General features: G+C 40.2%; 1 pseudogene; it reads left to right on the top strand.

Moving 5' to 3' along the window:
* The first annotated feature begins 2,676 nt into the window (after window positions 1–2,676).
* Window positions 2,677–18,908, top strand: LOC136164242 (tissue alpha-L-fucosidase pseudogene; annotated as a pseudogene).
* The last annotated feature ends 3,088 nt before the right edge of the window (window positions 18,909–21,996 follow it).

The raw sequence follows: 21,996 nt of genomic DNA, 5'->3' as shown, positions 1-21,996 counted from the left end.
ACGTGTGTGTGTGAGAGAGAGAGAGAAAGAGAGAGGGAGGGAGAGATAATTGGAAGATATAAAGGTAGAATGAAGAGAGAAGAACCAGGAGAGGAAAATTACAAGATAAATAAACTAAAAATAAATACCTTTTAATTGTGGGCTTACTCTGTACTTTTAAATAACTAATTTCATGTAATGTTCACACAACCCTCTGGGTGGGCATTATTAATATCCTCATCTTATTTTGAAAGAAATAAGCCTTAGAAGGAGGTCCGTAGCATCAGGTGACTCGTGGGGTTGGGGAAGCAGAGGGGGCACAGGGCTGAGCGGCTGGAGCACAGGAGAGGGGTGGTCAGGTGGAACATGAGGTACCAGGTGTTCCAGGGAAGTCCTGCTCACGAGCACCGGTGGTCATTGCTCACACGGAGCCCAAGGCCATCTCTGATTTTGTCCAGACAATCATTAGTGTCTTACTGTTCGACGAAGAAACAGAAGAGTGCCTTGGAGCAGTCACCACGTCTTTGAGAGGCTGGAAAACTAAAACATGTATTGAGGCCGTGCTTATACTCAGCTTCACATCTCATGACAAACCCAGGACATTCCAAAAGGGCCGCCAATGGCAAAACAGCCCCACGTGGGAGACAGTCAGGCAAAAACTTCATGGTGATCCAAGGTTGACCACTAGATGTAGCCTGGCTGGGCTTGGTGATATACCTGAAGATGGTGGTTAGAACCCAAACCAGTCTCTGTATTTCTCTACCTCCTCCTGTTTGTCTTTGCAGCATTACAAGACCAAGACTATTATCAGTATCAGACTTTTTACCCCACCCTCCCACCCCCACTAGTATGTTTTATTATGAATTAAGAGATAAAATATAAAGGTATATAGAAACTTGGGAACTTCCAGATTCTTCTAAACTTCTGCCCATTAAACACTTTGGAAAGAAAGGTAATCTCCATGTAAAACTTCCATTAAAATAACTTTGCGGGCTTCTCTGAAATTAGCACCTCCAGAATTCTTGTTCTGACCCTTGGTTTAGTTGGCTTACTTGTGTCTTGATTTTATACTTGATAAGTTTCTCTAATCAGATGAGAAAACAGTTGAGCATTTCTGGACTGTAGACCAACTGTGATGTTATTTGAAAATAGGAGTTGGGCTTGGGGGTTTAGGCTTTTCCCTTTTTACTTGTATATGATTTAGTGTTCATCCTACACTAGACACTAAAATGCATTGTTTAATTATCTGAGCTCAACACACCATTTTATAATTCATTAGTCAGTTGCTCTTTGCAAAAGCTTATTTCTTATGAAACAAAAGTGGGAATCATGCAACTGGACTATTTATCTCTCTTTAGGGGTTGGGGGTTAATATCTGATAGCTCATAACGTCTTTATTATAATGCATTTATAATGATTTACTGAAATCATTCTATGGCTAAGTATCTAATGTCAAAACCGGGATCTGGCATGAAATAAAATGCTGTATCCTTGGGTAGCTCTAGGGGAAAAAAGGCCTCAGCCAATATTTTCTGTGTAATTCTACAAACTGTAATAAGGGTAGAGGTAATTGCCTTAATGTCAATTAAGCTATTAATAATGCCCATCCTGTCATTTCTAAATACAGCAGTGTCTCAATCATACATTACTGTCCCCTGTAATTTCTGTCTATACAGAAATGAGATCACAGCTTCTGCAGGTCGGGAAGTCTGTCTTGCAGCCAGTCTTTCCTCCTTTACATACAAGAAAGTTTGGAGGTTGATTTACTTGTTTTTTAATGAAATCTTTCTACTTAGACACACATGTGTAAATATTTGTAAGGGCAAGGCAGTCCCGTGAACAGAGACAATCCAGTCTCAACAACTCTCTGTTTTCATTCTGCTTCTAGTTGACCAGTGTGGTGTGCTCCTTATCAGGATCAATGATCCAGGGTCCAGGCCCCCAGCTGATGGTCCAGACAGCCCCGTAATAGCATTTTAGAGTTGGGAGCCTTCACTCCAGCTGCGTGATGCTCTGCTGTGTGCTTGTCGTCCTCGGACAACCTAGATGCACACGAGTCCCTCAAGGATAGACGGACGACAGGGTAAAACACGGTAGACTGAGACGCTGTCGCGGAGCAGAGGGGCTGGTGGGCCCTTGGTGAATTTCAGCAGACACAGGGAAACACGTGTTCAGAATCGGGACTAGGAAGTGAACGGCAGGCTCTTGGTGAACAGAGATAATGTTGCCAACTCTCCCAGATGAGCTCTAAATCAGAGCCACTTATCTCACAGCGAAGAAGGACCTGGACAAGACCTCCTTCTGTAGTTGGCACTTATATTTCTCCTGGGCTAGGATTTCTGAGCAGTCACTTCCTCTTGCCCCCCTTGTTGGCCATCTTGGTGAAGTGAACTTCTACTTGATGATATTTAGAGCTCATTAATTTGTCCCAAGGAAGCTTACTGTATGGCAGTTTAATGACAGAAACCTGTTTTAATGCAAATGGACGTGTAATCCCACTAAGGCACTCTGAGGGTGTAAATTTAAAACAATTGCTAGGAGCTGACACCGGAGTTTAATAAGATGGAGGGCTAGCTCCCAGATCCTGGTACGCCCCAGGGCCCCTGCCTGGACACCCAGCCTTGGCGGTTTTAGTGCGGCTGGCGGTTTCCATGGCAATCAGAAGAGCGGGGAGCTTCGGCAAGCCTCTCTGAGGTGATGGGGATCCGAGTTCTGGAAGAGTGGGTGGGAGTGCAGGCAAGCTCTGTGAGGGAGGAAATGAAGGGTGAGGGGGTGTCTTCTGCACATTATTCCTCAGGGCACAGGCTTGGGGAAGATGCCACTGAGACCCAGGAGGTGGCTTCTGCCCTGGCTTACTGTCAATGCCTGACCCGGGCCGATCACCACAGAAAGAGCTCTGCCTGGGACCCCGCTTCTGCCAGCAGGTAGAGGGGGAAGGCCACCTCTTGAAAGGGGACGGAAACAAGGCTGGGGAAGGAATTGTTTGTGACTGTCTGCTAGATTATAACGCTGTTGGGTGCTACATCATTCTCCTGAGAGCCCTGAATAAGGTTATTCTGGGTGAAGTCATTTTTGTAATAAAGTTGGCTCGAACTCTGGGTCATAAATCACGCGTTCTGGTACTAAAAGAAATCACTAAACATGCCTCTGTTACCGCATACTGTCCTCCTTTGAAATACTTTGGTTTTACTACAAATCCTCCATTGACTGAGATGGGGGAAATACACACAATGAGCAAACGATTCCTTCCGTCCCAGGCTGCAGGCCCGCCGGCATGTGGGCCTCCCGGAATGATTTCCTGAGGTGTGATGTTATTTATGGCGGGCTTTCTCTATCAAAAAGGCAAACAGCATCCTGAGTGACCCTGAAGTGTTTGCATCATTGCTTCTCTTGCTAATTGATTCATCCCCTGGCAGGGCCTGAGTCACGGGCTGTTAGCTGGACACTCTCTCCCCACTGCAGATCCTGTGGACTAAGGTGCACAACAAGCGAAGATGTTAATAAAATTGTTAAATGTCAAAACTGCAAAACCCATTCAGAGTCCATCAGCTGTCCTGGAATGATTCCGTAAAATACCATCTCCTCCCCTTGTCCTTTTCTCAGTCTAAACTTCATCACCTTCATTAAGGAAGAAGATTAAGAACTGTTATTAACAACACAGATTGTTTAATTTCTTTCTTCACTTCTTCCTTTCAGAGAAGAGTCTGGCACAGAATGAAAAGGAATGTTATCATAGGAAGTGCATTTCAGATGTAGTAAAGCAGAAAGGAGAGGGTGGCCCCAGTGGCAGTTCTAAGAGGGACAGAGTGTGGATCTCTATAGCTCAGTGGCTGCAAAGCAGAAAATGAAGATTGTAAAAACGTCACATAAAGAAAAAATGCACAGTGGATTCGTTTTGCGATGCCCATAATTCAGTAATGCCTTTAAGTAGCTAGAAGAAATATAATAAATGTTTTTCCACAACATTGATCATACTGTATCAGAGGAAATATTAGCGTGCAGGGAGCCATGATTATACTGGTAGTAATTCTCGGTGCAGAAAACTAGTAGAAGATGGGACCCTTTATAGGCCCAACTTTTATTGGCTGCAGTTATTTACCTTTAAGAATACGCCTAATACATTGTCCCATAGCTAAATATTTTTGTGAAAATTCAAACCAGTAGTATCAGTAAATCAGAAATCTTGCCACCATTTTATAGAATTTATGTATATATTTTCCTGTAGATGCTCTGATATGTTCCAGAATACAAAACCAGCCAATTGACCATGTAAAAATTCTAGAATGTCTGTAAAACAGATTCTTCTGTATTCTGAACCTGGATAGGAGCAGACAGGTTTATGGCATGTGATTCCATCCAAATGCCACCTGTATATATATATAACATCTCTCTAAAGAAATTAAATGGATTATTAGATTATATACTGCAGTAAAACTATACCGGAAGCTGTAAGCCAGGAGAGGATATGCATTTTGGCAACTGCCTTTTTTTAGGGAATCTTGAAACATCAAAGGAAGCTTTGCAAGACAGGATTTTTCGTTAGGGAGAAAAGAAGGGAATTGATCCCTCATGCCAGGCTGGTAATGTGGTGGCCATGGCCACCTTGATGTAGGAGGTTCCAGCCTGTCAAGGGAAGGTTCTACCCTTGCTCTCGAGGGACCCCAGGTTTGATTCTAGAAATAAATTATCAAATGAGAGTTACAGGGTGCTCCGGATAAGAGCCACCCGGCCAGACTGCTGCAGAACTAAAAGGAGAGGTGAGACCTGGGTCTGCCAATTCTCCATATATTCCCCACAAAGAAGCAATAAGCCAGAGGGATCTCTGAGTGAAGATACTGAGAGAACAGTGATAGGAACACATTCTTTTGCTTTAGAATCTGGATAATCCCTCTTGCAGTTCAAAGGCCTTGTAAAAGCAAACAAACCTGGCTAAAGCCTGCAGATTCACCTGCTCTGTGTCAACACACGTCTCCCAGAACTCTCACTGACACAGGTCGTTTCCCAGGCACTCCTTCCGGAGACCCTCCCCGTGTCTCTGGACCGGCGCGCTCTGCACAGGGCCCACTGCAGGTCTCCTGTGCACGAGCTCCTTCAGTCCAGCAGCTTCTGAGCAGTGCTTTCTCCTCCATTGGGCACAACAGAGAGGTGGATGAGCTGAAGGGTATTTGGAGCTTTCTGTGGAATTATGTCTTGATTATCTTGTTGGATTTGAGAGGGTGCCTGTAAATTCCTCCCAACTTGAGAACTTAAAGAGGCAGACAGATGAAGGGAAAGAACCCCAATAGGAGGGGTAAATCTAAAACTGAGAAAAGCTTGGCACAAGATGATGGTTTTTCTGGGAGTGCCGCCTGGGAAGTTGGTAAGTTGTCACCTGATATACTCAGCGTTGACATAGACATACATAATTTACAGGTTGAGGTGACTTAACAGGCTTCTGTTGAGAGTTCTTTCCCAGGGTCACTGAGGGGGCCACCTTGCCAGAATCCTCCTACAGGTGGCAGTGGTCTAGGTCCAGCAGCAGCAGCAGCTGTTTTCAGATTTTTTTTTTTTTTGATGAAAATTATTATTTTTTAACTTAGTTAATTGGTTGGTCATTGAAGGAATGCAATTTAAAACAAGAAGTTGAGGGGGAGCTAATTATCCCTTTGAATTCCCTCTTCATATATATTAGCCTACATGGACTTATTACCAACACTTGTTGAAGATTAATGAGTGGTGCTGTGCTTTCTTCTCTCGCCGCCCTTCCCTCTTCCTCCCTCCGGAGCTTCTCCCATTTATCCCTTCCTTCCTCCCTCCCAATCTTCCTTCCTTCTCTCCTTTATTTTCCTTTCCTTTTCTTCTCTTACCCTTCTTCTTTCTCTTCATCTTCAATGACTTGGAAAAAATCATAATGAACTTCTTAGAGCAATTCCACAACCATGAAAATGTTCAGGGTCATAGATGTTTTCCCTGGAGTATTTAACAGAGGAGTCAAGTATAGCTTTCATTTCTGCTGTGTCTGCAGCATGCACGCAGTCTCATTTGTCCTTGCAAAAATGTCTAAGTATGCTTAGGAGGGTCAGGGAGACCCTTGGTGCACTAAAATTTTAGAAAATTAAAAAACATCAAAATAACACTTAACAAAACAGATTTTGGAAACTACTTAGGAAATAGAGTGAATTTTGTTTCACTTGACATCCAGCCTGAATTATTGACTTACACTGTGGCCAGATAAAGAATCTAGACAACATTTGACCATACAGAATATTTTATTATAATTTAAAACATTTTGTATTTTCAAATGAGGTTCACTTGTAATTATCTCCACAACCGCTGGATGTCACTGTTGCATACGCCTGGGCAGTAAAAGCTTCCCGCTTGGGCAAGCTGAAACTGGAATTTTAAGGACTTTCATGCTTCCTTCTTGGCACTCTACCTTTTGATTGAACACATGCTATCATGCTAAGACGACTGTCTTCCCCATCCAGTGCACTCAGCCCTATTCTCAATTATGGCACTCTACTGGGAATTCTAATTCATACAGGATGAGATTTTTCAAACACAATTATCTTCTTCACTATTTAAAAAGAGTATGGTACATTTATAATAGTTCCCAACATTGTGTATTAATTATAACTAGCACATTCTGGATACCAAATGGAGTGAAGTGAACACATAACCATAAAATATCCTGGATTTATAAAGTGCCTTTCCCCTCCTCAAAGTGCATACGACAATTTCGTATCTATTTGCTCATCTGTCTTCCCAACATCCCTAGGGGGTTACCTGCTTTAATGCTTTTATGAGTCAAAGTTGACCTGTGAAATAAATTGAATGAAGTAATTATTTGCACTGGGATCCCAGGAGTAAAGCAAAAGCAAACACTGAAAACTGTTCCAGACAGCTAATTATAGTTTGCAAAAGTAACTTGTTGAAATTTGGGTAGTTTTGGGTTTTTTCAATTACTTAAAAAATTTCTTAATCCCTGGACCCCTTTACCTCTTCTTTTAAATATGCATTAAAAAAAAAAATCTAGGCCATCTTGTACAGCTGACGTTATACAGATATTAGATCTGGAGACTTTTCCAAACCTGAAAAAATCCTGGCCTGGTAGAAGTGCTAGACTAGAATATGACCCATGGAAAGAAATGAGAGGACCAACTGGAACCGTTGTTAGCCTTCCCTACAGTTAGAAATGACCATGAGCTTCACTTTAGCTGTTTTGTTGAGTCTCTTTTTTCCTAAAACCTTGGAGTTGTTTTCTCTAGCTTCCTCTCGTGCCTTTGCACTGGGGAAGTCAGAGCTGTTCCTGGAGGGACTACTGGCCTAGATCTTAGCCGGAGGAGGTGGGGAGGGGAGATCCCCTCTGTTCTAATGAATAATCAGGGAGTGGTGTTGCCTGCCATCTATGAGATGCTTTGATCCAAAATTTCAGTCATTGTTTCCACATTTAGGGGCTGGAATGAACATCAAAGAAGTGGGTGTACGGAATTTACTGAATGCCAAAGAAGTACAATAACATACAGAGGATATAAGCAAATCCCAGTGGCGAAATTTGCTGCCAAATGTCACACATAATAGAGGCCCCTGAAGTGAGAGTCTGCCTTTGACAAATGCATAATGATATCAATGCCAAGGGAAGGAACTAGCATGCTGAAAGGTGAATAAAAGAGCTCGGAACAGTTCAGGGGACTTAACACATTTCCTTCGTGCGTTTTCACACAACAGGGAAAGCAGATGACACAAATGCATTAGGTAATCATTGGACAGGACTGCAAACTCACCAGCAGTTTTAAACTGACCTGGCTTTTTTGGGATGCAGCTCTAAAGATGAAAATGAAATGTGATTAGTAATTACTCATCTTCTGGAGGGAAAAAAAAAAGGGAACAAGGAAAGTGAAAATAGCTTTCTTGTTCTGTCTTGGATAGTTCCAGATTTTAAAGCCCATATGTTGTTTGCTATAACTTCTTCGCCTCCCAGGGCCAATGCATTCCAAACATTTCAGCTAGCGCAGTACACCAAGGAGCTAGGAAGTTAGGGCTCATTTGTATCCACAGTCTTTGTTCAAATATGGATTAATTTTGGTTAATTTCAGTGGGTGCACATAAAGTAAAATGCACAGAACTGAAACCACTGAAATCAGGCCATCGTGTGATCATCTAAAAACCTACTTTTCAAGCTCCTTTAAGTTTTATTTTTGAAATAAAAACAATAAAACGACTGTAAAAAGTTTCCAAAAGCATTGACATTATGAGCAATTGCTAACCAAGGCTATTCCCAGAATGATGGAGCAAATTTGGATATAATTCTAGAAAAGCTAACTGCCCTGCAGAGCCAACTCTAAATATGTCATTCAGAAGGTGATTTGATAAGGTTCCTGTGGTAGGTGGCTCTTGCCTCCAGGGCCAGATACAGATGGAGAAGCATATTGTGCTGCTCTCACCAAGGTCAGCCTTGGAGGGCACAGCAGATTCTTGCCCAAAGCTCCTATCCTTTTACTATGGAGATTAATACTTAAAAAAAAAAAAAAAAAAAAAAACCAGACTGGATGTGGATGTTTAAAGGAAAGAGTCTAAAAAATGCCACAGTGCCTGGAAACAGCTTACCAGCTTCATGAGTATAGTCTGGTAATGAATTAAGTACAAGTAAGACCAAGATGTGTCTGTTTATTTGAAACCCTCCAGGGTTGAGCAAAGAATTGTGCCAGTTGCAAATAGAGTGAGCATTTCTATCCTATGCATTAAGCAATCAGAGCTTGTTTGCTTGTATTTACCAAAACCATTTTCAACACAATCCCTACAGTTCTTCCTATAAAATTTCTTCTGCAGGCTTGCACTGCATAATAAAGGAGCTCATAGACAGGTCCTCTCTGTTTATTGTGCATGTTAAGTAAATGCAATGATTTTCATTATTTCAGACTCTATAATGAAATGACTGAGTGCCATTAGAAAAGGGGCAAACAAGTATTCAACTGGCTGGATGAACCATAGCTTTCTGGCATTAAAGGTGTAATATTTATGAGTTAATTTAATCATAGAAGAAAATATTGAGTAGGTGGCTGAGTAAAATGATGACTGTGTATGATGTTTTTGCCATGCAGCTGGATAAACATATTCTATGACAGATCTTGGCAAGAACTGCAAAGATGCTCTTACAATGGCATGAATAAATATTAGGTGCTGCCTAGAATTCACTGCATTTGAAGTCTTGAGCAAAGCCAGATGAGCTTTAACAGGAAAATATGAAGAAGCCATGTATGCACATTAGGATTATGTAAACACTGAGTTCTTCCTCTGCTGCCTGGGAACTGCTCTAACATTCATTTTCGTCTACATCACTGACGGATTTTTTTTTTTCTTTTACACATTATCTTTGCACTTCTAGGAGTGCTTTAGCATCGACCCAGTTTGGGGGCAGCTCCAGGTAAGTTTTTCAACAACATGGACTTGGAGAGAAAAGAAATACTTTGCTTAGGCTACAGAGAGCTGACAAAGATTGTATACAAACACAAAGATTGTATTTTGTAGTGACCCAATCCCAGGTGGCTCGGTGGGTAAAGAATCCTCCTGCAATGCAGGAGACTTAGACGATGTGTGTTTGATCCCTGGGTCAGGAAGATCACCTGGAAGAGGAAATGGCAACCCACTCCAGTATTCTTGCCTGGAGATTCCCATGGACAGAGGAACCTGGCAGACTATGGTCCATGGGGTTTCAAAGAGCCAGACATGACTGAAGTGACTGAGCATGCAAGCATGCAATCCAGTCTATGTAAAACAGTAAATTTGAAAATTCCTTTTCTTGAATGTCCTTAGAATATATGGTTTCAGATTCCAAGAAGGGCCATAAGGTAAAGTGATAGTTGGGTATATATTTTGAAGAGAGGAGATCAGCAATAATATTATAACAGTCACTTAATGAAGCATTTGATTCAGGGCAACAAGAACCAGCGCACAGGACACGATCACAGAAATATATTTTTGTGGGTTTTCCCCCACAGGTTGTCATTTTACCAATAAAGTATCTTTTTTTTCCAGTTTTATTGAAACATAATTGATATGCGATGCTGTGCAAGTTTTAGATGTACAATGTGTTGATTTGATACACATATATTGTGAAATAATCACCATACAGTGTGAGCCAACACCTCCATCACCTTACACAATTATCATTTCTTTTTTTGTGCTGAGAACTTTTAAGATCTGCTCTCAGCATATTGTTAACTATAATTACCATGCTGCACATTAAATCCCCCAAACTTTTTCATTTTATAACTAAAAATGTTTGATCAACACCTTCCCATTTACCTCACCCCCCAGCCCCTGGTAATCACCATTCTACTCTTTGTTTCTATGAGTTTGGCTTTTTAAGATCTCACATGTAAGTGATACCAGACAGTATCTATGTTTCTCTGTTAATTTCACTTAGCATGCCCCCAAGTTTCATCCATCTTTTCACAAATGGCAGAATTTACTTTTTTCTCATGACTGAATAATATTCAATTGTATATATGTTCCCTGTCTTCTTCTTTTATTGAAGTATAGCTAATATACTCTCAGTATAGCTGAGAAGTGGACCATAAAGAAGCCTGAGAGCTGAAGAATTGATGCTTTTGAACTGTGGTACTGGAGAAGACTCTTAAGAGCTGCTTGAACAGCAAGGAGATCAAACCAATCAATCCTAAAGGAAACTGACCCTGAATATTCATTGGAAGGACTGATGCCGAAGCTGAAATTCCAATACTTTGGCCACCAGATGTGAAGAGCCAACTCACTGCAAAAGACCCTGATGCTAGGAAAGACTGAAGCCAGGAGAAGGAGGCAACAGAGAATGAGATGGTTGGATGCCATTACCGAATCAATGGACATGAGTTTGAGCAAACTCTGGGAGATAGGACAGAGAAGCCTGAAGTGCTGCAGTCTATAGAGTCGCAAAGAATCGGATATGACTTAGCGACTGAACAACAACAATAGCTGATTTACAATATTATATTAGTTTCAGGTGTACTGCATAATGGTTCAGTATTTTTATGATTATACTATAATACAGATTATAGCCAACATGATGGCTATAATTCCTTGCATATCACATTTTCCTTTTCCACTCATCCGTTTTTGGGCACTTGGGTTGTTTCTGTATCCTGGCTCTTGTGAATGATGCTACAATGAACATGGGAGTACAGGTATTGCTTCATGATCCTGATTTTATTTCCATTGGATATATACCCAGAAGCAGGACTTTTAGATCATATGGTAGTTTTAATTTTTTGAGGATCCTCTATCACTATATTCCATAGACTCTGCCCCAATTTACATTCCTACCAACAGTGTGCAAGGATTCCATTTTATCCACATCCTTCCCAAAGCTTACCTCTTATCTTTTTGATAATAGCTATCCTAATATGTGTGAAGTGATATCTCATGGTGGTTTTGATTTGCATATCCCAGTCATGTATGGATGTGAGAGCTGGACTGTGAAGAAAGCTGAGCACTGAAGAATTGATGCTTTTGAACTGTGGTGTTGGAGAAGACTCTTGAGAGTCCCTTGGACTGCAAGGAGATCCAACCAGTCCATCCTGAAGGAGATCAGTCCTGGGTGTTCACTGGAAGGACTGATGCTGAAGCTGAAACTCCAATACTTTGGCCACCTCATGCGAAGAGTTGACTCATTGGAAAAGACCCTGATACTGGGAGGGATTGGGGGCAGGAGGAGAAGGGGGAGACAGAGGATGAGATGGCTGGATGGCATCACTGACTCGATGGACATGAGTTTGAGTAAACTCTGGGAGTTGGTGACAGACAGGGAGGCCTGGTGTGCTGTGATTCATGGGGTCGCAGAGTCAGACAGGACTGAGCAACTGAACTGAACTGAACTGAATGATTAATTATGTTGAGAATCTTTTCATTCACCAAATCTTCTGTGAAAAGGACTTGTCTATTCAGGTTCTTTGCTTATTTTTTAATTGAATTGTTTGGTTTATTTGCTGTTGAGTTGTACGAGTTCTTTATATATTTTGGATATTAACTTAGCAGATACATGATTGGCCAATATTTCCTGCCACCCCACAGATTGGCTTTTAATTTTGTTGATTGTTTCTTTTGCTGCTCAGAAGTTTTTTAATTTAATATAGTCCCACTTATTAATTTTTGCTCTTGTTGTTTGTGCTTCTGATGTGAAATCCAAAGAAATATTTTCAGGACCAATTTCAAAGTTTTTTCCACCTGTGTTGTCTTCTAAGAATTATAAGGTTTCATGTCTCATGTTTAAGTCTTTAATCCATTTTGAGTTAACTTTTGTGCGTGGTTAAGATAGGGGTCCAATTTTCTTCTCTTGTGTGTCAACCCAGTTTCTCAACATCATTTATTGAAGAGACTATCCTTTCTTCATTGAGTATTCTTGGCTCACTTATCAAATACTTGTTGACTGTACATGCAAGGGTTTATTTCTCGAGTCTTTATTCTGCTCCATTGGTGTATGTGCCTATTTTTTATGTCAGTGTAATACTGTTCTGATTACTACAGATTTGTGCTATAGTTTGAAATCAGGAAATGATGGCTTCTGCTTTGTTTGTTTTCTCAGATTGTTTTGAGATCTTTTGTGACTCCATACCAATTTTAGGATTTTTTTCTATTTCTGTGAAAAATGGCATTGCAACTTATCAGAAATTACATTGAATCTACAGATGAGTTGAGTGGTGTGGACATTTAAACAATATCAACAAAGAGTATCTTTCCATTTATTTGTGTCTTCAACTTCTATCATCAAAGTCTTATAGCTTTCAGCGCACAGATCTTTTACCTCCTTGGTTAAATTTATTTCTAAGTATTTTATTGTTATGATGCTATTGTGAATGGAATTGTTTTCTTAATTTATTTTTGAAATTTTTCATTGTTAGTGTATAGAAACAACTGATTTCTGTAAGTTAATTTTATGTCCTGCAACTTTACTGAATTCACTGATTCATTTTAACAGTTTTTTGATGGAGTTTTTAGGATTATCTATATCGAAGATCATATCATCTGAAGAAAAGACAGTTTTAGTTCTAATCTTCCAATTTGGATGGCTTTTATATCCTTTTCTTACCTGATTGCTCTGGCTAGGATTTTTAGTACTATGTTGAATAGGAGAGGTGAGAGTGGGTTTCTTTTCTTTTTCCTGATCTTAGAGAAAAAAGATGTGTTAGCTGTGAGTTTGTCATATACAGCCTTTATTATGTTGAAATATGTTCTTTCTATATCCAGTTTCTGCATCTATTGAGATGATCATCTGATCTTTATCTTCCATTCTTTTAATGTTATGTATCACATTAATTGATTTGTGTGCACTGAACTACTCTTGCATTCCAGGGATAAATCCAGTTTGATCATGGTGTATGATCCCTTTAATGTGCTATCGAATTTGGTTTGCTAGTGTTTTGTTGAGAATTTATGTACCAATATTTGACCGAGTGGCTGAACAGAACTGAACTGGTTCATCAAGGATATTGGTCTGTAGTTTCCTTGTAGTATCCTTATCTGGCTTGGTTATCAGGATAATACTAACCTCATAAAACAAGTTTGAGAGTGCTCCTTCCTCTTAATTTTTTGGAAGAGTTTGAGAAGCTGTTGTTCAGTCACTCAATTGTTTCTGACTCTTTGCGACCCCATGGACTTCAGCGCACCAGGCTTCTCTGCCCTTCACTATCTCCCAGAGCTTGTTCAAATTCATGTCCATTGAGTCAGTGATGCCATCCAACCATCTCATCCTCTGTCGCTCCTTCTCCTCCCGCCTTCACTCTTTCCCAGCATCAGGGTCAGAGAAGTTTGAGAAGAATTGGCATTAATTCTTATTCAAATGCTGGGTGGAATTCACTGTCTGATCTTAGACTTTTCTTTGTGTGGAGGTTTTTCAATCTCCTTACTTGTTACTGGTCTGTACAGATTTACTGTTTCCTCATGATTCAGTCTTGGGAGGTCATCTATTTCTAGGAATATATCTTTTTCTTCTAAGTTATCCAATTCGTTGTCATGTAACAGTGGTAGTCTCTTGTGATCCTTTGTATTTGTATAGTAAGAGTTGTAATGTCTCCTCTTTCATTTCTGGTCTTATTTATTTGAGTTTTTTCTATTTGGTTTAACGAAAGTTGTTTTTTTTTTTTTTTTTTTTTTTTTTTAGCTTTATAGAATTTCCTCTGGTTTTATTTTATTTATTTATTTTTAATTTTTTTTTTATTTTATTATTTTTTTTTCAGTGGGTTTTGTCATACATTGATATGAATCAGCCATAGAGTTACACATATTCCCCATCCCGGTCCCCCATCCCACCTCCCTCTCCACCCAATTCCTCTGGGTCTTCCCAGCCCACCAGGCCCGAGCACTTGACTCATGCCTCCCACCTGGGCTGGTGGTCTGTTTCACCACAGATAATATCCATGCTGTTCTTTCGAAACATCCCACCCTCACCTTCTCCCACAGAGTTCAAAAGTCTGTTCTGTTCTTCTGCATCTCTTCTTCTGCCCTGCATATAGGGCCATCGTTACCATCTTTCTAACAAAAGGTTTTTAAAATTTTTATTTATCTTTTCAAAAAATCAGCCAGGTTGTGGGGAGAAAAGTTGCAGGTGGAAGACTTCATCTTGGATAATGTCTCTATGTTCTGATGTGAGTTGGCTTACATTGTCTTTGCTTCTTCCATTTATATTTTTATCTCTGTTTCATGCCTGAGAACTTCCAAATGGGACAACAAAAAAGGAAAATGTAGTTCAAAATATCCTTGTATTTTCTAAAACTGAATGCTGTTTCAGTATTAAATTTTTTTTCCAGCTATGCACTATGCCCAATATCTGAACACAAAACTCTTACTTCCTGGGTATTATGTTTCTAGTCTTTAATAATTGTCTCTAGTATACATGGCATCATGTCTTGAAATACCTGAAAAAGAGGTCAGTTGTTAGCAAATTTTCATAGCTGTACAAGGAATCATTGTAAACAGACTTGATGCTATACTTCTTTTGGTACATGTATAAGTGAGACCGTATATTACTCCAAAGAGAGAGAAGCGATTTGATATTTTGTATATGTAAAATATTTAGGACAGTATCTGCATCATGGTAAGTCCTTTGTAAACCTTAGCTGCTGCTACTGTTTCTGCTTCTACTACTATTATTGAAAAGCCTAACGATTATGTTGTGACAGGGGATCAGTTGGACTGGTTTCATTAGGAATACCAACCTCTAGCATGGACCTAACACATGTGTAGTAAATTAGATACTTGTTTCTCACCTATGAGGGACCGTTTGATCCTTTGGGAGACCATCTTTTTAAATCCATATTTTTTTTTTGCCATTGACTGCCCCTTGGGGACAGAGTGTCAGAGTGTCAAAGTGAAACCCTGGGATGTAGCATGCATGTGGGCTTTTGCTCTGAACCAATGCTTCTCATGTGGTGAAGAATCCATTTCTTTTTTAATTTCCAGTCTGTCACAGCCTAATATTTTATAAAATGCAACAAAAATAACTTAAAATGGAATAAAAATCAAGGCACACAAAATTCAAGTCCCATTTTTAAATTAGATTCAACAGAAATAAACTTAAGCTGCCACATGGCTGCCAACAGTTCTCAATGCTGTGCTGCGCTCAGTCGCTTGGTCGTGTCTGACTCTTTGTGACCCCATGGACTGTAGCCTTCCAGCCTTCTCTGTCCATGGGATTCTCCAGGAAAAAACACTGGAGTGGGTTGCCATCTCTTCCTCCAGGAGATCTTCCCAACCCAGGGATCGAACCCACGTCTCCTGCATCTCCTGCATTGCAGGTGAATTCTTCACTGTGAGCCACCAAGGAAGGCCAGCAGTTCTAAATGCTTCCTCTCAGTTCTGTTCTTATCTCATCTCCGAACAGTAACTAAGAAATTTCTGACAGTAGGCCTCACTTTGAGCAGCAACCTCACAAAGAACAATGAGGAGCCCAAAAGTCTGTCATTTCCCTACTGCTTTCCTTCTGTAATGCTCAAAGGGCTCTCATCAAAAGAGGCTTTAGGCTGGGTCGGCAGGCTTCAGGCCCCACCTTTATTGGCGTGAAGCTGGTGTCCAGCGGGTAACTGAGACACCGCAAGAAAAAGTCACTTCTGCCAGGCACTGGCCATTGTCTCAGTTGGGAATTTCCACGCAGCGAAGCGGTGGGCTGTTTACTGTGGATGCACAGGTGTGGAAACAGTCTGTGATAGACAGCTTTATGGCAAATAAACACAGTGTATGATATACTGTAATCAACTACATAAACAACTTTAAAATTGTCTTTACTTCATATTTCCAGCATTTGGTTTTGTTAATCATACGTCTTCTTGACAGCAATTAAATAACCTTGAGAGGAAATGTACACCTGCTGTCTCCCCTGGGGAAACTACATCTCTTTTGTGAATGACATAAGTTCCCCATAAAACATAAGCAAAGATAGGAGAATTGAATTTGGAGATATGTCTCCTTCCTCTCTCTCTCTCTTTTTTTTATCTCTAGTTGAATTGGAGGGCACAGTTTAATATAGCTAAGCTTTCCCCAGGTCCCTATTCTAGCATTCTTTCAAACCCCAATATTTCCCAGATGGCCAAACTGGAGACCCTAGCTAATGAGGTTGTGACAGGTGTCAATTCGTGGGCAAGATTTCACGACTGCCTCGCTTGGCCTGTGCTTTCACCCTCCCTGATTTCTGGGCCCTGGAGCTCTCAACACTTCCTGATTTCTGCAGCCCACCTCATCTACTTTTCATGAACGCTATACTGGTCCTGTTTTCCTTAAAACATAATGTAACAACGTTTCCTTTGCTTGAGACAGGTTCCAAACAAGCTCCAGTTCATTGGGATGGGTGAAGTAAAAGTCAATTTTAATAGACAGGTGTCCCCACTCTCAAGATGGGGTGGTGGGAGAGTGGCTGCTGCTGGGAGGCCAGGTGGGTGCTCAGGGCTCAGTGAGGCTGCTCGCCGCTGCACCTCTGGTGAGCTGAGTCTCAGCTCCAGGCTGGTTGGACAAGCAACATTTGGGGTGAGTGGCTTGGGGCATTGCGTGCTTCTGGTGACACTGGAAGCGTGAGCAGCTGCCCCAGTCCCAGTGCTTCGTGCGCAATAACCACCCGCTGGCTTCAGCTATGCAGATTCAGGGTGACGGTTCACCACACCTTCTTCCACCAGAAGTGGGCTCGCCTCTTGCAGGCTCCATATATAGTCTTTTTTAAAAAATAGTTTTCATTGATTTATTTCTGGCTCTGCTAGATCTTTGTTGCTGCCATGGCTTTCTATAGTTGAGACGAGCAGGGGCTCCTCTCCAGCCGTGGTACAGGGGCTTCTCACTGCAGTGGCTCCTCTTGTTTTGGAGCGCGGGCTCTAGGGCACGCAGGCTGCAGCAGATGCAGCACATGTTCTCAGGAGTTGTGGCTCCCGGGCCGTAGAGCGCAGGTCTGATAGTCGTGGTATATGGGTTTAGCTGTTCTGTGGCATGTGCGAGCTTCCTGGATCAGGGATCAAACCCATGTCTCCTGCACTGGCTAGTGGATTCTTTACCACTGAGCCACCAGGGAAGCCCCATATACAGTTCTGACCGCAAAACATCACCAGGGCTTCAAAAACTGGCTGAGTCCTCTGTCTTGGAGCTGGAACTCGGAGAACCTGAGCTTCCATTGTGTTTTGGTGAATTGAGGACTTGGGAGCAGCTGTCCTGAAGAGGAGCATGCAGCTATGGACTGCATCATCCACTCCACCTACCTTTAAGAAAAATGGCTTCAAAATGACAGCATTTTTCAGTGTGAGAACAATGCCAGAGTTGTATGACCTTGTTAACAGGTAGAAACCTGACCTGATTTGGTCTGATGGAGAGTAAGAATGTCCTGATACTTACTGGAATTCTACAGATTTTCTTTCTTGGCTCTACAGTGATAGCCCTGTCAAGGGGGGAATTGGTAGTAACTGACGATGGAGTCAGAAATACTGCAGATAGCATGGAGGATACTGCAAGGATCAAGGTAAATTCAGACCAGGGAGGCTGCTAGATCACAAGTAGGAGATGTGCACCCATGGACAAGGCACCCAGGACTGTCACTGGGACATGGAACATCACAAGTGAATCCAAAATCATTGCTGAACTGGTTCAGACATGAGTTTGGGAGGTAACTATCTTCTCAACATTGGACCAGCTAAAGATGTACTAATAGTTATCTCTTCCAAGGCAGGCAGCTTGCTGCTGGGAAGTGACTGAACATAATGGGGAGGCTATTTATGTATTTAAATCATGGAGTGTGCAATGGGAAAAGAACAAGGTAATTGTATGGTATACCTTAAAAAGATCAGCTATTTATATCATTTTACTGCACTGGTGAAAAAAATAGGGTCTTAAGCCTTCAATTCCCCATAACTCTTCAACTATAAAGGTAAGGATGCTGGGATCCAGGAAGCTCTGAAGTGTGGTTCATGAATCCGGGAAAAGGTCCCCTCTTTCTTTGAGCTCACCCTCTGCTCTCCCAGTTGATTTGACCTGGACTATAAAGCTGTATGAGTGGAGTGATCATTGGGGTTTAAGAGGAAAGGGTCACTGTCTGCTGCTTACTCTTTTGATTTTCCTTGTATAGTATTATCATTATAATAAACTAACTACTCCATCCAAAGATGACTTTTCCAACACATTTTAGTCAAAGGTACTGAGTGCATTATATCAGTGACTCAGTGGACCAAGGATCTGAGCTCCATTGCTAGCATACTTCAGTCTGGACAGCAAAAGAAAGAGCTGAATAATTAAGTTATTCATCTGTTCCTACCTTTGGAAATTATCTATAATGTAAGCCTACCTCCATTCTCTGTGTTTGATAAACTTCACTTGCTTACTAAATGACTTTAGTTAAAGAATAAGCCAAGTTCTCCTGTTGCCTATGGAAGGAGGTGGAAAGAGTTTGGCAAGTTGAACCATATGTTCTTTATTTAGCATCAATTATCACCAATTTGTCCCCAAGCAGCACACCCCCTCAGCACAGCCCCACCTCCAAGTTCAGCAGAACCTGGAGGGGAAGGAAAAAGCTTGCTAAGTTGCTGGTGCTCACTCCTCAGAAGTTTGTAAAGCAAACTAAGAGCTCTGAAATTCAGTCTGTTTACAGTGGGACTATAAGAAAATGGATTTATTCTACCCTGCCTTTCCAGAAATGATCAAATAATACATTTGCAAGTCCACAACATTTATAGATCTCCCTACCATTTCTTTCTCTGTTTTTGTTCCTTGCAATTTTGTTCATTTGGCTGTTTGTTATTGTTGAAGAGGCTGGCTGTTTATCCTGGGGTTTTCAACAATTTGAATTTTGTTGATCATGTCCCTGTGATGTTGTTTAATGTGTTCTTTTGTCATTGTAAGCTGTAAATTGGTAGTTAGATGTAGAGGCTTGATAAGATTCAGGTTCAATTATTTTGTCAAGAATATTTTACACATAGTGTTTTTCACTTCTATTAGGAGGTATATAATGCCTGATTGTCTCTTTTTAGTGATGTGAACAGCCAGTGGTGGTCATTGCCCAGATCCATTAATTCATTAGGAGGCTGCAAATGGTAATATCCTAATTCTGTCACTCCTTATTTGTTTATTGGTTGAAAAAATTTCTGCAAAGAGAAAGTTCCCCTTGATTCTTACATCACTTGGAGATCTTTTTTTTTTTTCTTAACACATTGGATTGTTTCCCTTAGCATCCTCTAAAAGTGATTAATGGGTTTGGTTTTTTGGTATCCTACTGATTTAAATATACCTGATATGTTTCAGTTCATTGCATTTATCATCCTACTGATGCTCAGATGATTCCATCTCTAGTCAGCTGAATCTTCTTTAAGCTGGTACCCAAATTCTTTGGACAGAATCCTAGTAGTTTTCCATCATTTCCTTGCTACTGATATGATAAGATATTCCCAACTCATTTAATAAACTTCCTGCTTCACACCCAGAATCAGTTGTCTTTCCAAGAGGTTTGTTTTCTTTTGGTGGGAAACAGAATTTACAGACACAATCAGGGTTCTGGAAGTGCTCATTGCTGTTGGGCTGGTCATTGTTCACAGGCTTTTCCAGTGGACAGAACTAGAAAATGAGTACTTTTAAAACATAAAACATATAATGAGTTAGTATTGCTACTTCATTCATTTTCAGAACTACAGGATTTTTACTTACTCTCATTGATCTAACATTTGGGCCTGCTCTCACCAAAGCTACAAATCCCAGTTCTCAGTGGCACACACACACATTTTTGTTACTAATACACACACAAAAGTTTCAGAACAACAATATTAATACTACTACAGTATGATTATTGGATCAAGACACACAAACAAAAACCAGTTAGACATAATGGAAGAAAAGACTAAATGTCTGGTAGTTATAAACAAAATAAAATAATGTTTAACAAGAAGTATTCATAACTTATATGAAGAAAGTTATAAGCAGTCATGAAGACATAAAATTAAACTTAGCTGGAAAGATGAACTGTGTTCATAGAAAAATTCAACATTGTAATAGGATCTTAGTTTTTCTTATATTTAAACAATTTCATAAAATTCAAGTAAAAATGCTATTAAGTTTTTTTCCTAGAGCCAAATATGTTGATTTTATAGTATGTTTGGAAGAATAAACATGCAAGAATAGCCAGGAAACTCGTAAAAAATAAAAAATGCATAATATTAAAATATATCATAAACTTATATAATTAAATCAGTTTGGTATTAATGCATGAATAGATAGAGCATAAAATTCAGAAATAGACCTACCTGCATATAAAAATTTAGTGCAAAGTAAAAGGGCATCCCTAATTAGTGAGGACAAGATATACTTTTTAATAAGTGGTATTAGGATAACTGGATAGTCATATGCAAAGTGATTTCTGTGTATACCAGGACAACTTTTGAATGACTGGGAAATTTACAGGTAAAAAATAACATGTAAAAAAAACTGGATGAATTTCTCTAAAATCTGGCATAGGAATAACTCTCTATATTACAACTGAAAGTCGAAAAGTAATAAGTACAAAATTTGACACATGCAATTACATGAAAACAGGTGCTTTACATCTAATCCACAGGAGTTACATCAGGCCCATTTTATAGATGAGAAATCTGAGACTCAGAGAAATTAATATCTTGGCAAAGTGTGCAGTTAGTAAGTGGCAGAGATAGGATTTGAACACAAGGAAATTGTAACTTATGGCACACTGTCACGGAGACTTCTGTTCCCCTTAAGCGCATTGAGAAAATAAGAATATAGATATTTTCTGGATCCCAATCACAACTGGAGAATAAAATCTTATTAATACTAGTAGGTTAGCTCCGTTGTTTGACATAGACTTCTTGTTGAGTTGAGAAGAGTTTAAAAGGCATACGAGCCTGGGGAGAAAGAGAGACTTCAGTGTATTTTGAGGACAAACTGTAAATATGATATGACACTTCACATGGAAGTCTATGCCTCTCAGTTCTTATTCTGTCAGAAACTCTTGCATTACTGCAGGACCCTCATCTCATGCTTCCTTTTATCTCTACACTGTGAAACATCATATCAACCCCAAGAATCTTGTCTTAAATATAAGAAAGTTGACGGAATATTCAGATCTTTTAATTTACTATCAGCAGAGACAGTGTCTTGGTTAAGTTATTTTAATGGGAATAACTCAAACTGGTTGTTGGATTTATAAAGAGGGTGCCAACTAATTGAAGGTTTCACTTCCCAGTTGATATTTTGTGTTTGTGCAAACTAAGCAATTAGTACCAGCCTTTGTTTCTGCTCTTCCTGTCATTTAACTTGTTCACATTTTAATTTTTCATTTCCTTCCAGCACATCTCATGCTTAGCCAACAAATACTGAATTTCTCTTTTCTGTTTCTTCAGGAAACTTTATAGCCAGTTGTGCTTTCTCTCCATTAAGAACACAGTTAAAGGGGCTGGTGAGAACAATGCAATGCATTCTGTCCTTCCATAAAGATTTGTTAAGCACTAATATGTCAGGCATTGTTCTAGGTGTTCGAGATATAAGGAGGATGAGGCAGCAAGTTTCCATTCTCAAGGATCTTAC

The sequence above is a fragment of the Muntiacus reevesi genome, chromosome 3 (genome assembly GCF_963930625.1).
Source record: "Muntiacus reevesi chromosome 3, mMunRee1.1, whole genome shotgun sequence".
Taxonomy (NCBI): domain Eukaryota; kingdom Metazoa; phylum Chordata; class Mammalia; order Artiodactyla; family Cervidae; genus Muntiacus; species Muntiacus reevesi.
Note: the sequence above shows the minus strand (reverse complement) of the source record. Positions and strands in the feature narration are given on the sequence as shown.